This window comes from Tupaia chinensis, unplaced genomic scaffold (genome assembly GCF_000334495.1).
Source record: "Tupaia chinensis unplaced genomic scaffold, TupChi_1.0 Scaffold143599_1, whole genome shotgun sequence".
In the NCBI taxonomy this organism is placed as follows: domain Eukaryota; kingdom Metazoa; phylum Chordata; class Mammalia; order Scandentia; family Tupaiidae; genus Tupaia; species Tupaia belangeri.
The window spans coordinates 29,761-46,194 of NW_006203445.1; the positions used below are offsets into that span (position 1 = coordinate 29,761).

At 42.6% G+C, this 16,434-nt stretch overlaps 2 pseudogenes; one reads left to right on the plus strand and one right to left on the minus strand.

Moving 5' to 3' along the window:
- Window positions 1–543: 543 nt before the first annotated feature.
- LOC102482635 (40S ribosomal protein S3a-like) lies at window positions 544–1,258 on the minus strand (annotated as a pseudogene).
- Window positions 1,259–4,224: 2,966 nt separating this feature from the next.
- Window positions 4,225–11,143, plus strand: LOC102498325 (cytochrome b-c1 complex subunit 9 pseudogene; annotated as a pseudogene).
- Window positions 11,144–16,434: the final 5,291 nt, after the last annotated feature.

The following is a 16,434-nucleotide window of genomic DNA, read 5'->3' on the forward strand; positions in this document are numbered from 1 at the left end:
GCCAGAAATCACTCCCCAGAGAGGATGGCTACGCTGTAATCTCTTCTCCATTCTCCTCTCAGGATTTTGGGCATGCATACACATACACACCCAATCTGAGTTTTAAACCACCAGATCTGGAACTTGAGCTGTGGTTGACTTTGTGGGAATCCAGTAATGTAACCATTACGCCATCTGCTGGTCTCTCTCTTTCATTCTTACCATGCATGCATGTATTATACCATGGATAAAGAAACAATTTCTTTTATCTTTTCTTTTTTTTTAGATTTTTTTTTTTTTTTGCCACAGGATACATGTACTCACCAGAGAGAGTCAGAGAGAGAGAGAGAAAGTGAGAAATTACTCTCCCCACTCCGCGGGGGGAGGAATGGCCACATTGCAATCCCTTTTCCTTCATTTTCCTCTCAGAATTTTGGGCACAAGCTCCTGGCACATTTTTTCTTTTTCTTTTATTTTTTTCACAACTCCTGGCGCATTTTTTCTTTTTCTTTTATTTTTTTCACAAATAAGACTTTTTATTTGTCACTATTAAAAGTCTGAACTTTAAACAGATTCTTGGACTGGTGGTTCATATCCATCAGCTCGTTCAACTTTGGTGCCCTTCTCGTCCCCAGTAGCTTTTCCAGAGCTGCTACCTTCACCATGAAGCTCCATGAGTTTTCCCAATTCAAACTTGTATTTCATCAGCATTTTTACTTTTCTGACGAAGACATCATGGAGAGGATAGATGGACTAACAAGCCTCTTCTATGTCTTTTCCGATGCTGTCTGGAATCAGTTTATTGACCACTTCTTTCAAGTCAGTTGTCTGCACCTCCTGAGTCATGATTTCCATCATCTTCTTCCGAATTTGGCGGACCTGCGGATACTGGGCATAAGAAGTCTTCTGTATTTGGTCATTGCCTTTTTTAGTAAACCCAACACAGAAGAGATGAAGCAAATAACCATAGGTAGTCTTGACATCGACATGAGCTTCAATCATAGTCTGACATTTTTTTGACCGTGGAACACATTTTGTAATGGGTGAGATCCATGCCATGGAAGTTAGTCAGGCAGTTTTTGCCCTGAACATCCTCAGTAATTAGCTCGAATTTCCTAAATGAGACTTCGTCATTCTGCAGATCTGCAAGGCTCACTTCAAACACATGGCCCTTAAGGCTGTCAGGTGCAATTTTGGTTCCTTGAATCCTGGTAACTAGTGTTTTCCCAATATTTCTTATGTGAAACATAGCAGATTCTTTCATGTCCTACCAATCTTTTTTAGAACATGGATCACTTTCTTCTTGGCTCCCTTTTTGCCGTCTTTTGCAAGGCTCTTATCCTTGTTAACCACCACGGTGCTACTGAGAGAGCCAAAAGGGGCCTGGTGCTTTTTTTTTCAAGCCACTGAGTCTAAGACTTGAACCATGGAGTTGGCCATGTAGGATCCAGTGCTCTTTAACCACCATGCTGCCTGCTGGTCCAAGAAAAAAAAAATTTTTTTTTAAGTTCCAGGTCTGAACTCAGAATGCCTGAATTGAAAGTTCAGACTATGGGGCCAGTAGGTGGTGTAGCAGTTAAGATGGCTGGATCCCAGCGGGTGGGTAGGTGGTGTAGGAGTTGGGGCATTGGACTCACATGGCCAACTGTGGTTTGAGTTTTGGATCTGGCAGCAGCTTGCTTTCTAGTTTTCCCTCTTGCTCTCTTTCTCTCTGTCGCTTTCTGGTCAAATTATAAAATGATAATAATAATAAATTAAATTAATATTTTTTAAAAAAGAGATGGCTGGATTCCACATGGCTGATTGTATGGTTTGAGTCCCAGACCTGGAAGCTTGAGAAACACACCAGGCACATGTGCATGCATGCCCAAAATCTTGAGAGGAGACTTTGGGCATAAGCAGATGGCGTAATGGCTATGTCGCTGGACTCCCATGTAGTCGACTGCGGTTTGCGTCCCGGACCTGGTGGCTTAAAACTCACGCCAGGTGCATGTGCATGCGTGCCCAAGATCCTGAGAAGAGAATGGAGGAGAAGGGACTGAGGCGTGGCCATCCCCCCTGGGGGGTGATTTCTTGCTTTCTGTCTCTATGTCTCTCTCTGTCTGGCAAGTGCACACGCCCTATAGCGAAAACCTCTCCAAAAAAAGAGAGGAGACTGGAAGAGAATAGATTGTGGTGTGGTCATTCCTCTGGAGGAGGGTCTCTCTATCTCTCTCTCTGTCTCTGGAGCGTGCTCATCCCCTATAGTAAAACTGAAAATAAAGTTTAGATCTTATGTCTTACTAGCTTTGTGACTTTAAACTATTACATAGCCTCTCTCTGCTTCAGTTTCCTCATCAGTATATGGAATAATATCTACCTTATGATGGTGTTATAGGTTTTAAATGATACTGTACAACTGAATGTTTATATCTCTTCCAAATTCATATGTTGAAATCCTAACCCCAAGGTGACAGTATTAGGAGGTGGGACCTTTGGGAAGTAATTAGCTCATGAGTGTTGAGCCCCATGAATGGGACTAATTACCTTATAAATGAGGCCCCAGAAAACTCCCTTATCGCTCCCTCTTTATCAGACACCAAATCTGCCAATCTCTTGATCTTGGACTATCTACCCTCTAGAAATAAATTTCTGTTGCTTATAAGCCACCCAGTTTATGGTGCTTTATTATATCAGCCTCAAAGGACTAAGACAAAAGAATAAATGCAGATTAAAGCATTTACACCATTTTCAGGGATAAACACTAGCAACAGTTATTCTTTTTTTTTTTTTGGAGAGGTTTTTGCTATAGGGTGTGTGTACTCGCCAGAAAGACAGAGAGACAGAAAGCAAGAAATCACCTCCCCCCAGGGGGGATGGCCATGCCGCAATCCCTTCTCCTCCATTCTCTTCTCGGGATCTTGGGCACACATGCACACGCACCCAGCGTGAGTTTAAGCCACCGGGTCCAGGACTTGAACCGCAGTCGACCACATGGGAGTTAAGTGACATAGCCATTACGCCAACTGCTGGTCCCCAGCAACAGTTTTACTAAATTATGTTGTCCTTATGGGTTGGAATGGTCGAATAAATATTAGCTACTATTTTTCTTATTTACCTTGTCCTCATTGGTTAAAATAAGTAACCATGAATGTGTAGCGGCAGTAATTTATTGGGTTGTCAGAAAAGTCATGACATATTTTTCTATGTTTTTCTATACAAAAATGCATCATGACTTTTCCGACAACCCAATACATAGTGGAATGATTTTCTCCTATAGTGCCCGTCTGGAGTCAGAAAAGTAACCACTTGGATAGATTCAAGGTTAAGGGTTTTTTGTTGTTGCTGTTACATAAATTAACTAATTTATTATAGACTAGTGATATTCCGAATGTCTATGGAGCTTCTACTGGTCTTTCAATTCCTTCGGTCTTCTGCTGGCAGACTTTACTGTGACAGCCAAAGCTGTGGTGTAGGTCCAGGCACCACTGGCTACCGTTTTCATGCAGGAGAGATGTCGCCACATCCCCACAGCCCGTCTCTTCTTCTTGGTTTTGCCACTGAAGGAGCAAGCGTACTTGGCATGTTGGCTGATTTCAATTTTCTTCACCATTTTCCAGAGGGAGGCACCATAGTAGGTCCCATATTTACCGATGATGCTGACCTTCTTGGTGCATTTAGCCATATTGCTGCCAACTAGGTCCAAGCCCAGAGAGAGCCAGGGTTAAGGATTTTCTAGGTAGGCACTGTGAAAAGAAAATGGGGCAAGTATCTTGAAGAATTTATGAAACAGTGGTTGAAATGATGGACTAGAAGAGTCATTCTCTAAAGCCCCAGAAAACTTGCTCAGTGCACCCTGCCTACTTGCTCAAGGCCTCAGATAATCTGTGGCTGAGGCCCACTGTTTGCTAAGATACTCTTCTTGCTACGTTCTCTTTCTGTTTTTACAGGAATGAGCTGGAAAAGAAGAGGAAGGAGATGTGATGGTGAACTTTATTTATTCATGTATCCAACCGATACTTAATGAGCAACAGTAATGTGCCAGGCAGTATAGGTGGTAGTAATATAGTAGTGAACAAATCAAGTGAACAATAAAGTTCCTGCCATTGCAGGATTACATTCTAGTCGGGGAAGCAGAAAATAAACAAATGAATGAACCTATGTCAGGGGATGATAAGCATTAAAATGAATAAAGGATAAGGGGATAGAGAGTAGTATGTTGAGGAGAGGTTCTAGACAATGTGGTAGAGGAAGCTTTCTAAGATAATGCCTATGATGCAGCAGTAGTATGCTGCTCAAGAGAAGGTGAATACCACATGGTGGCTGTGGTTCGAGTCCTTGGGGCAGTCATCCTGAAACATGCCAGGGTGGTGTGCAAGTGCCCAAGATCGAATGGCCTGAAGGACTGCAGCAAGGAAATTGCAGCATGACCAGATGCTGTAGAGGGTTCTCCTCTCTCTTTTTCACAATAGATGTGCACACATGGATTCTACCATGAATACAAGAAGAAATATTTTTTTTAAAATAAAAATAAGATACAAATTAATTTTTAGTAACCCAACAATTAGGTTGGGCTTCAAACTACAGAAAATAAAAAATTAAGAAGACCAGTATTTGGGGCCAGCAGGTGGCATAGTGGCTAAGGCACTGGACTTGCACATGGCCAGCCACAGTATGAGTCCCAGATTCCTCAGTTTGAAAATCACGCTGGGTAGCTCTTCTCTTCCCTGTCTGAGGTGGCAGCCTGCTTCACCTCCTCATCACCTCCATTTTACCTCTTTCTGTTTTTCCTCTTCCCTCAGGCCAAGTGCGGCCTAAGACTCTCTCCGCCTCCTTAAGGTGGCCGCAGATCCCCTGCGCCTTCTCCCTTCTCGAGTCCTCCCTCCATGCCCTGACCTGCCATGAACAAGGAGTACGACGTGATTGTGCTGGGCACCAGCCTGACGGAATGAATCCTGGGGTATAACGTCAGTAAATGGAAAGAAAGTTCTTCACATGGATTGAAACCCATGTTACGGAGGAGATACTGTGTCTATAACACCACTGGAAGATTTATACAAAAGATTTAAAGTAACGGGAAAGGAACCAATGTCAGAAAGCAGGTAAAATGTAGAAGCATCTTTTATATCCCAGGCATGGTTTCTTCAATGGACCAAGCTGCAATGCAGTATTGATTTGACAGAGCCTTCTCAATGACGTCTGTCTCAGAATGGCTCCAAATGATTTCTGTACTGCAGAATAAAGCCAAACTCTGGAAACAAAAGAAGAAAAGAAAAGAAAATAAAAGAAAAGGACCTCATGCCGGGTACATGAGAAATACACCAGGCACGCACATGAGCCACAGGAAAAATCCTTAAATAAATAAACAAACAAACAAACAAACCAGTATCTGGATCCCAAGTTGCCCCGAAACACAGTGGGCACACACATGTGTGTGCTTATGATCCTGGCTGTCTAAGAGGCTGGTTGGGGAGAATCATGATGTGATGAAACCCTGGCAAAGGTGCCTATTTCTCTCTCTCTCAAGAAGTAAAACTTTTCTTCATTCACTCAATGAAGTAAAACATTTTTTTAAAAAAATTAAGGGAGCTGGCCCAATAGGTTTGTGGTTATAGGAGCTAGATCCCATACAACCAACCATGCAATTTGAATCCTGGCCCCACAGCTTGAAAAATATGCCGGGCACTTATGTGTGCATGTCTAAAATCTCATCAAGATGGAGAAATGGAGAAGAAAGGATTGCAGTGTGACCGCGCCCCATTGAGGGACGATTTCTTCCTCTCCTTCTCTCTCTGTTTCTAGCTCTGGTGAGCTCATATAGGTGCTGGTTGAAAACAATAAAAAACCAAAAATGGTTAATTAATGTAATTAATGACATCAACAGTCCAAAGCAGAAAAATCACATTGTGTCAAAGATACACAAAACTCATTTGACAAAATCCAGTGCCTTTTCATGATTTTTTTTTTTTTTAGAGAGATTTTGCTGTAGGGCACATGTGTTCCCTAGAGACACAGACAGAGAGAGACAGAGAGACAGAAAGTGAGAAATCACCCTTTGAGGGAATGGCTGTGTTGCAATCCCTGCTCCTCCAGTATCCTCTCGGGATCTTGGGTACACAACCACATGTGCCTGGCATGATGTTTAAGCCACTGGGTCCTGGACTCAAAAGAGGTCAACTATGTGGGAGTCCAGAGATGTAACCCTTACACCATCTGCTGGTCCTCCTTTTTATGATTAAAACTATCAGCAAATTAAGAATACAGGGAACATCCTCAACTTCATAAACGTCTACAAAAACTCTACAATTAGGGATGAGCAGATGGTGTAATGGTTACGTTGCTGGACTCCCACATAGTTGACCACTGAGTCCCTTTCCTGGAAGCTTAAACCTCCAACCAGGCATGTGTGCATGAGTGCCCAAAATCCCGAGAGAAGAATGGAGGAGAAAGGATTGCAGTGTGGCCATCCCTTCGGGGGTGATTTCTTGCTTTCTGTCTCTCTGTCTCTCTGGTGAGCTCATATGCCCTATAGCAAATCTCTAATAAATAAATAAATAAACAAAACAAAACAAAAACTCCACAATTAAAATCATATTGGGCTAGGGAACCAGCAGTTAGCGTAATGGCTATGTCACTGGACTCCCACATAGTCGACCGGGGTTTGCGTCCCGGACCCGGTGGCTTAGAACTCACGCTGGGCGCATGTGCGTGCATGCCCAAGATCCTGAGAGGAGAATGGAGGAGAAGGGATTGCGGCATGACCATCCCCCCTGGGGAGTGATTTCTCGCTTTCTGTCTCTCTGTCTCTCTCTGTCTGGCGAGCGCACGCGCCCTATAGCAAAAATCTCTCTAAAAAAAAAAAATCATATTGGGCTAGCCACTAGCACATCTGATAAACACAAATGAAGGGAGTCAAATCCCACATGGCTAACTGTGGTTTGCATCCTGGCCCTCGCCGTTTGAAAAACATGTGTGGATGTGCCAGGATATTATCTTGAGGAGAAAGATGAATAAAGGAAAGGGGGTTGCCGCTTGCCCCATTGGGTGTGTGGTTTCTCCCCCTGCCCCTGCATGTGCACACACCCTCTGTACACACACCCATATATATACATGTATATAAATATATACTGAGTTGTCAGAAAAGTCATGACCCATTTTCGGATAGATGGCACTAATTCATTTTTAGAAGTACAAGAGTCATTTGCATCTATGATATTGCTATGTCATTTGACAGCTGACAGGTCTAGCTTCATTCTAAAAGAAAATTAAGCTGTTTGGTTGAGTTTTATAGATTTTACAAGTTGAGGATGGAAGTCCAAACTGTGCATTTTTGCCATATTTTACTGTTTTACTAATGGAAGTCCAAACTGTGCATTTTTGCCATGTTTTACTGTTTTACTTCTGCAAAGGGAAGAACATGCATCAGGGTTGTGGACATTCTTTTGTGACAACACTCTACAACAATGTCAGTGCCAATGACGCTTCATAAAATTCTGAGCTGATGATTTTGATCACAATGATTCAAAAGACTCAAGGAGGCCCACTGAAGTTGATGATGACAAAATAAAGGCATTGATCAAATCAAACCCATATTACCCAATGTGAGAGATTGCAGAAACATTGAACATCCATCATTCAAGTGTTCATGACCACCTGAAGAAGCTGGGGTACATAAGCAAGCTTGATATTTGGTTCCTCATGAACTCAAAGAAGTCATTTGATGGTGTGTGTAAACATCTGCAATATGCTCATTAAACGTGAGGAAAAGGATCCTTTTTTGAAGCAACTGAGGAAAAGTGGATAGTTTACAACAATGTGATGCATAGGGACCAGCAGTTGGCATAATGGTTATGCCGCTGGATTCCCATGAAGTCGACCGTGGTTTGAGTCCCGGACCCAGTGACTTAAACTCATGCCGGGCACATGTGCGTGCATGCCCAAAATCCTGAGAGGAGAATAGAGGAGAAGGGACGGTGGCGTGGCCATCCCCCCAGGTGGTGATTTCTCGCTTTCTGTCTCTCTGTCTCTCTCTTTCTGTTGAGTGCATGCGCCCTATAGCAAAAACCTCTCCCCACCAAAAAAGAAAATCTTATCTGTTTTCTAATTGTTTATTTATTAGCAATGATTCTTCTGTGAAGCATTTTTCCACACCATCTCTTTGGTTGCCCTAAAATATAATATGTGAAGACAGAAGCTTGATGCTTGACATCACTTACTAATTTTCAGAATGATGAATTGACACTAACAAAAATGGCTGTTTTCATGTCATTATAAGCTTTTTTTTGTTTTTTGTTTTTTGAGAGATTTTCACTATAGGGCACGTGCGCTCGCCAGACAGACAGAGAGAGACATAGAAACAGAAAGCGAGAAATCACCTCCCAGGGGGGATGGTCACGCCACAATCCCTTCTCCTCTTGGGATCTTGGGCACGCACGCACACACACCCAGCGTGAGTTTAAGCAACCAGGTCCGGGACACGAACCATGGTCAACTACGTGGGAGTCCAGCGACATAGCCATTACGCTAACTGCTGGTTCCCACTCCTATATCATTTTGACAGAAGTCGTCTTTAAGAGTTTCCTTGCTTGTAGGCACGAAAGACTATTTCAAGCTTATCTTTCTTGTCTTGGGCCTATAATCAGTCATTTCTCAAAGGAATGCTTTATCTTTTCTAATGGAAAATGGGCACGAAAGGCTATTTCAAACTTATCTTTCTCTTTCTTGTCTTGGGCCTATAATCAGTCATTTCTCAAAGGAATGCTTTATCTTTTCTAATGGAAAATGGGATTTAGACACCACAGTCTGGGTACCAGAGAGGACTAATCGCTACAGCATTAGTACATAGCTTAAGTATGTTCTGAGTTGTTAATGCATTTTGGTTAATAAAACTGTATTTCTTGTAAGATTATGTTAAAGACTAGAGATTTTTCCAATTAAGCAACCTATTTCAGAAAGAAATAACCTGCATACATTAATCAGAAGCTAGTATTGTTTATATTTTGGGGTTTTTATTTCTCCTGAAAAAATAGTTGTGTGGACTGGAAATAAAGGGTAAGGTTATAAAAAAGTTTAATAGAAGAGCCCACTTTTAAATTCTGAGAGAAAATTTGTTGGCAGAATAAACAGAAGCAAAGGCAAAACCGTTTTCTGACATTAGCTAAAGAAATGTATAACCGAAATAGCCTGATGCAGTGGTTTAGGTCTATAATCCCAGCTGTTCAGAAAGCCAAGGCAGGAGGATTATGAGTTCAGGATCACTTTGGCAGCATTGTAAGACCCTGTCTCAAAAAAAAAAAAAAAAAAAAAAGTATAACCCTGAAATGCAGATGAGATAGAAAACAAAAACAATGCAGTGGTTCTTTTAGCAAAGGGTTAAGGAAGGAAAAGAGAGTCAGCAAATTATATGGGACCCACTGCTTGCTTTTGGTGCCCAGCCTAGAAGTGCTCAGTTATTCTGCAGAGTCATTGTATAAACTAATTGGGCAAGCAAAGCAGTGGAGAACCGAGGGGAAAGTAAAGCAGCTTATTTATACACTCCAGCAGAGCCGAATTCAAAACTCATGGTCCACCATTGTCCTTACTTCCCTCATAACTTAAAACTTCTTGAATCTTGGTTAAAGACCATTTTGCCTCTTAAACGTGTGTTAGTTTGAACTTTTATCTAATACTCGTGGCTTTATTTCAGTTAAGAGGAGAGAGATGAATGCTGGCTGGACACCTTGTGATCTGGATTACGTTTCCTCTAGGGGTCAGTTTCAGGGCTTCCAGGAGTTGGGGTTAGCCAAAAAATCACATCCCAAACAGGATGTTTTTCCAACTGGGTCTTTTCCACTAAGTACTTTCTAAAGACAATTGCCTGTTTCAAAGGCAGGGGATCTCAATCCTGGCTACCTACGAGGGTCATCTGAGGAGTTTCTAAAACAATACTTGGTTATGTCGCTGGACTCCCACGTAGTCAACCGCAGTTCGAGTCCCGGACCTGGTGGCTTAAACTCACGCCAGGTGCGTGTGTGCGTGCCCAAGATCCCTAGAGGAGAATGGAGGAGAAGGGATTGTGGTGTGGCCATTCCCCCTGAGGGGTGATTTCTCGCTTTTTATCTCTCTGTTTCTCTCTGTCTGTCTGTCTGGTGAGTGCACGCGCCCTATAGCAAAAATCTCTCAATGAAACCAACAATACTATGCCTAACCCCCAGATTAAATTGGTTTGAATGAGGTACAGGCTTCTTGTTGCCTTAAAAAAAATCTCCCAGGTGAGGTACCAGCAGATGGCGAAATGGTTATGTCACTGGACACCCATGTAGTCCACTGCAGTTCGAGTTCTGGACCCAGCGGCTTAAAACTCACGCAGGGCTGAGGCTGGCAGGTGGTGTGGTGGTTAAAGGCACTGGACTCCCACATGGCCAACCATGGGTCAAGACTGGGACCTGGCGACTTGCTTTCTCACTTTCTCTCTCTCTCTCGCTGTCGCTCGGTCCCTCTCTGGTCAAATTTAAATAAATAAAAGTTAAAAATAAAATGGCTCTTTAAAAACAAAAGAAAAAGCTCATGCTGGTGTGTGTGCTAATATACCCAGGAATGAGAATAACTACTAAATAGAGTGAAAAACCTGGAGGCTTTTGATAGTGGAACAAAAAAGGTATACATAAAGGACGGTATATGCTGAATTATTTGATTATATACCCCATCAGTAAAACTTATTAAGATCCCTTCAAATATATGCATATTTATTTTTGTGTAAATTATATAAGACACAATAAGGAAGAATAGTGTTTGTTCGTTTTTTTTAAAAAAGAATTATTTTATTCAACTTTATTTATTTATTTATTTAAATTTGACCAGAGAGGGACAGAGTAAGAGAGAGAAAGTGAGAGAACAAGTCATGAGGTCGGGGACTTGAACCGCGGTAGGCCTAGCATGCCACCTGCCGGCCCCAGCGTCATTCTCCTTAAACATCTCGCTTGGCAGTGACCAGAGTTTGGAGTGGAGAAACACGGAGGCCCCGACGCATAGTGCAAGGTTTTCCTCCCTGATGTCGCGTAGGATGTCCACCTTCGCCCTCACCATCATTGTAGACGCCTTGTTCTTCGAGCATTCCTTCCATCAAGGTGCGGATGCCATCTGTGAGCACGTGAACCACAGGAAGCTGTGGAAACACATCAAGCACAAGTATGAGAACAAGGAGTAATTCCTAGGAGGCACTCATCCAGGCCAGGAGGACCAGGTCCACCCACTAGCTGTTTGCTCAGCTTGAAGATGGTGTTGAAGTTAGCCTTCACGGACTACCTGTGGCTGTTGACAAGAAATGACTTCACCTGACAAACAGATTCTTTACCTTCCGCTGTTTGAAGTATCTTTTCTTTTCTTTTCTTTTTTTTTTGGAGAGGTTTTTGCTATAGGGCGCATACATTCTCCAGAAAGACAGAGACAGAGAGAGAGACAGAAAGTGAGAAATCACCCCACAGTGGGGATGGCCACACCACAATCCCTTTTCCTCCATTCTCCTCTCAGGATCTTGGGCACACTCACACATGTGCCCAGTTTGAGTTTAAGCCACCAGGTCCAGGACTCAAACCACAGTCGACTACATGGGAGTCCAGCGACATAGCCATTACACCAACTGCTGGTCCCGTGTTTGAAGCATCTTTAGTCATGGTCATCATCAAATAAATGTAAATTGTACTTGAAAAAAGTCTTGCTTTAAGAGGCCAGCAGGTGGCGTTGTGGTTAAGGAGGCTGGACTCACATATGGCTGACCGCAGTTTTGAGTCGTGGACCTGGCAGCTTGGTTTCTCACTTTCTTCTGTCTCTCTCTGGTCAACTTCAAAAAATAAAAATAAAAATAATGACAAGTAATAAAATTTTAAGAAAAGATCTTGATTTAAGGGCATAGTGGTTAAGATGCTAGACTCTCACATGGCTGACTGCAGTTGGAGTACCAGACCTGGTAACTTGAGAATCATGCAAGGCACATGGATGTGCATGCCCCAAATTCCAGGAGAATGGAGAAAGGACTGTGGTGTGGTCATCCTCCCTGGGGAGTGATTTCTCACTTTCTCTCTCACTGTCTCTCTCTCTGGCAGCAAGTGCATGCAACCTATGACAAAACCCATTTTTTTTAAAGAATTGTTTGTTTATTTAATTCCACTTATTATTATTAATTATTTTTAATTTGACAGAGAGAGAAAGGGAAAGTGAGAAAGCAAGCCGCCAGGTATGGGACTTGAACTACAGTCAGCCATGTGAAAAATCCAGCGCCTTTAACCACCATGCCACCTGCTGGTCCCAAAAGTGAGACGGCAAGCCGCCCAGGCCCAGGACTCAAACTGTGGTTTGTCATGTGGGAGTCAAGTGCCCTAACCACCATACCTCCTGCTGGCCTCAGGGCAAAAACCTTAAAAAAAATTTTTTTTTTGCTTTGATATCTTGTGAAACAGTAATTTGAAGATATCAGTCTAAGTTTAATTCATCTCTCTATTTGATTTTATTTTTTTGAGAGATTTTCACTGTAGGGCGCGTGCGCTCGCCAGACAGACAGAGAGAGACATAGAGACAGAAAGCGAGAAATCACCCCCCAGGGGGGATGGTCACACCGCAATCCCTTCTCCTCCATTCTCCTCCCGGGATCTTGGGCACGCACGCACACACGCCCGGCGTGAGTTTTAAGCCACCGGGTCCGGGACACGAACCGCGGTCGACTACGTGGGAGTCCAGCGACATAGCCATTACGCTAACTGCTGGTTCCCTCTATTTGATTTTAATAGATATTGAGTTTGCCAAGTTAACTCAGAAAAGGTTCCATGAGTCCTTTTAGTCCTGATATTAAAAGATGTGAATAATTGGGGCCAGCAGGTGGAGTGGTGGTTAAGGTGCTGAACTCTCACATAGTTCACCACCGTTCAGTTTCTGTACTTGGCAGCTTGAAAATCACACCAGGCATGTGTTCTTGCGTAGCTGAAAATTCCAAAAAGGAGAATGGAGGAGAAGAGATTGTATTCTTGCCATCCCTCCTAGGGGTACGATTTCTCACTTTCCCTCTCTCTGTCTCTGTTTCTTTCTGGTGCACACACATGCCCTGTGGCAATAAATAAATAAATAAAGACATGAATAAGGAGCTGTATTAACTATTCGTTGCTATGTAGCAATAATCTCATGATTTTGATGGCTTAAAACAACACCTATTTATTATCTCACAGTCTAAGTGACTTCGAAGTCCTGGCATGTCTTAACTTGATTCTCTACTTCTGGGTCTCATAGAGTGATACCCAGATAAGGGGCTTCTCTGCCTGTGCTGCCATCTCAGCTGAGGCTCAACTGGAAAAAGATTCACTTCCAAGCTCTTGTGTGTGTTGGCAGTGTTCAGTTTCTTCAGGCTGCTGGAGGGAGGGCCTCTGCTTCTTGCTGGCTGTTAGGAGATTGCACTCTGGTCTTAGCCAGGTGCACCTCTCCATTACAGCAGCACACAACGGCAGCTTGCTTCTCCCTAGCTAGCGGGGGAGAGAGTCTCTACTCAAGATAGTTGCAGTCTTATGTAACAGAGCCACATACAGCTAACCACATGTAATAGTCATATTCTATTGGCTAGAAGCAAGCCACAGGTCCTACCCACACTCAAAGGGAGGGAATTGCATATGGCAGTAAGCACAGGAAGACAGGAACCATGGGGACCACTTAGAGTCTGTTCACCATATTAACTGGACTTAATATGTAAGTAAAGGTAGGAAAAGGAAAAGCTATTTTTTCATGGTAACTAACTTAATAAATATAGAAGCAATAATAGATACTCAAGAAATCACTATTTTGGAGGGCCCAGCTGGTGGCTTGGTGGTTAAGGTGTCTAGATCCCATATGGCCAACTGTGTAGTCCGAGTCCCAGATCCAGTGGCTTGAATACCACATCTACATGGTACATCCATATCCCAAATCATGAGAGAAAGGTTGGACCAGCAGATGGCATAATGGTTGTGTTGCTGGACTCCCACATAGTCAACTGTGGTTCAAATTCCAGATCCAGCAGCTTAAAACTCACACTAGGCACGTGTGCATGCGTTCTCAAAATCATGAGAGAATGAAGGAGAAGGGATTGCTATGTGGCCATGCCCCCTAGGGGTGATTCCTCACTCTCTGTCTCTCTGTTTCTCTGGTGAGCACACACGCCCTATAGCAGAAATATTTCTAAGGGAAAAAAAAATCCTGAGAGGAGAATGGTGGAAGAGAAGGGATTGCAGAGTGGTCGTTTCCCCAGGGGATGCTTTCTCACTTTTCTCTGCCTTTGCTCTGTCTCTGCTTTCTCTGGTGAGTGCACATGCCCCCGTAGCAAATTAAAAAAAAAAAATTTATTATTATTATTTATTATTATTATTTTAAATAAGCCACCAGGTCCAGGACTTGAACCGTGGTTGGCCATGTGGGAGTTCAGCGCCCTTAATCACTACACCACCTGCTGGTCCCATTATTATTATTTTTTAGAGAGATTTTTTTCTATAAGGTGTGTGTGCTTGCCAAAGAGACAGAGACAGAAAGTGAGAAATCACCCCCCAGAGAGAATGGCCACACCACAATCCCTTCTCTTCTTGGGATTTCAGGCACACATGCACATACACCTGGTATGGGTTTTAAGCCACAGTATCTGGGACTCGAACTGTGGTTGACTACATGGGAGTCCAGCAACATAACCATTATTACCATCTGCTGGTCCCTCTTTTATTATTATTTTAAAAATTTGCTACAGGGCACACACACTCACTGAAAAGAGAGAGAGAGAGAGAAAGTGAGAAAGCAAGTCGCCAGGTCTGGGATTTGAACTGCAGTCAGTCATGTAGGATTCCAGCATCTTAACCAACACACTACCTGATGGTCCCAGCCTGATAGCAAATTGTTTTCTCTTTATATTTATTTTTTACATTAATTCACTATACATCATTACAGTATACAAATGAATTTTCCATCCAAAATACACTGTACAACATATATGTTATCAGCAAATAATTTTCCATTTCTTATGCCTTGTATACTTTTTTTTTCCCTTCCTTGATTCCTTATCCCTCACCCTCTGCCATGTCCCACCCTCCTTCCACTTGTCTGATAGCAAATTTTTAAATAAGAAAAGAAAATCACTATGTTGTCAACTTTTTCCCCTTTAAAAAAATAATTGTTTATTTAATTTATTATTATTATTTTAAAATTCTCTATAGGGCACATGCACTCACCAGGGAGAGACAGGAAGAGAGGGAAAATGAGAAAGCAAGTCACCAGGGCTGGGACTTGAACCATAGTTGACAATATGGAAGTCCAGCATCCCAACCACCACACCACCTGCTGGCCGTATTTTCAGTTTTTATAAATTGAATGTGTCCCACCAAACTCATGTGTTCAGCTGTTGTAACAGGATTAAGAGGGTGAAAGCTTAATCTGATTATGGTATCAAAAGATAGGGCCTTTGGGGAGAGATTAGTGATTGGGTGGTTGGGCCAGCCTCCGTGATTACCTTCTGGTGTGTGTAAAGACAGACAATGAGGCAGAGAAAAAGCCACATGGAGATCCACCATGCTCTGCTCTGAGCCTACCTTCTGCCTTTTGGGATGTTTTTGGACTTCCCAACTACTAGAACTGGAGACAAAATAAACAACTATTCTCTTAAATTCACCCAGTCTCAGGTATTTCTATTAACAATGCGAAAGTGGACTAAGATAGCAACAAACATAGCAATAAATACTGTAAGTAAGAGTGAATATAGATGCTAAGGCCCTTGAATGAAAAATACGTTGAATAACATATTTACATAATCTCGAAGTATCCCCTTACAGACATTTACTTCCAGCCACGACTTACTCTCTGACATACAACTTCTAAAAACCTGGACACAATACTTGAAACAACATTTTTCCAGTGCTGGAAAACAGCACAAGTAGAAAGATATCTGGAAATAAGGGAAACAAATGAGGTGAGCCCTAGCTTACTGTGTAGAGAGAATTTCCTGGCCACAGTTCAGGGAGGGGTACTCAAAGTCCAGCAAGCTCACCGAGCTGAGGATGCAGACTTGAGAATTTGAGAAGGCCAGGGTGGATAGAATTTTCAGCCACAATGCCAGAGAAGAGATAGCAGCACAGAGAAGAGAGCTAGACAGACAGAAGGATTTGAAGACCTGCAGAACTTTCCTCTCACATCTTCAGCTGGATACTGGATCAATTCAACTGTGAGACAATTATCCAAATCTTGAGAAAACAGGTGGAAAAATCCTGACTTCATATAGCCTAGAAATGTTTCATATTCCCAAGAGGCAGAGTAGGTTACCAGATTAGTGTTATAGCAAAATTAGCTCTAGTGTACCAGCCACTCTGGCTCCACTTGGCAACGCTTAAAAGCAAGGCTTGAAAGATCAAACTGGTTGATCAAAAACAGCAAAACCCTCTCAAAAAGAAAACTGTTTCCTAGAACAAAGCTCAAGATTATTTATAAGGATACATGGGGCAAGCAGGT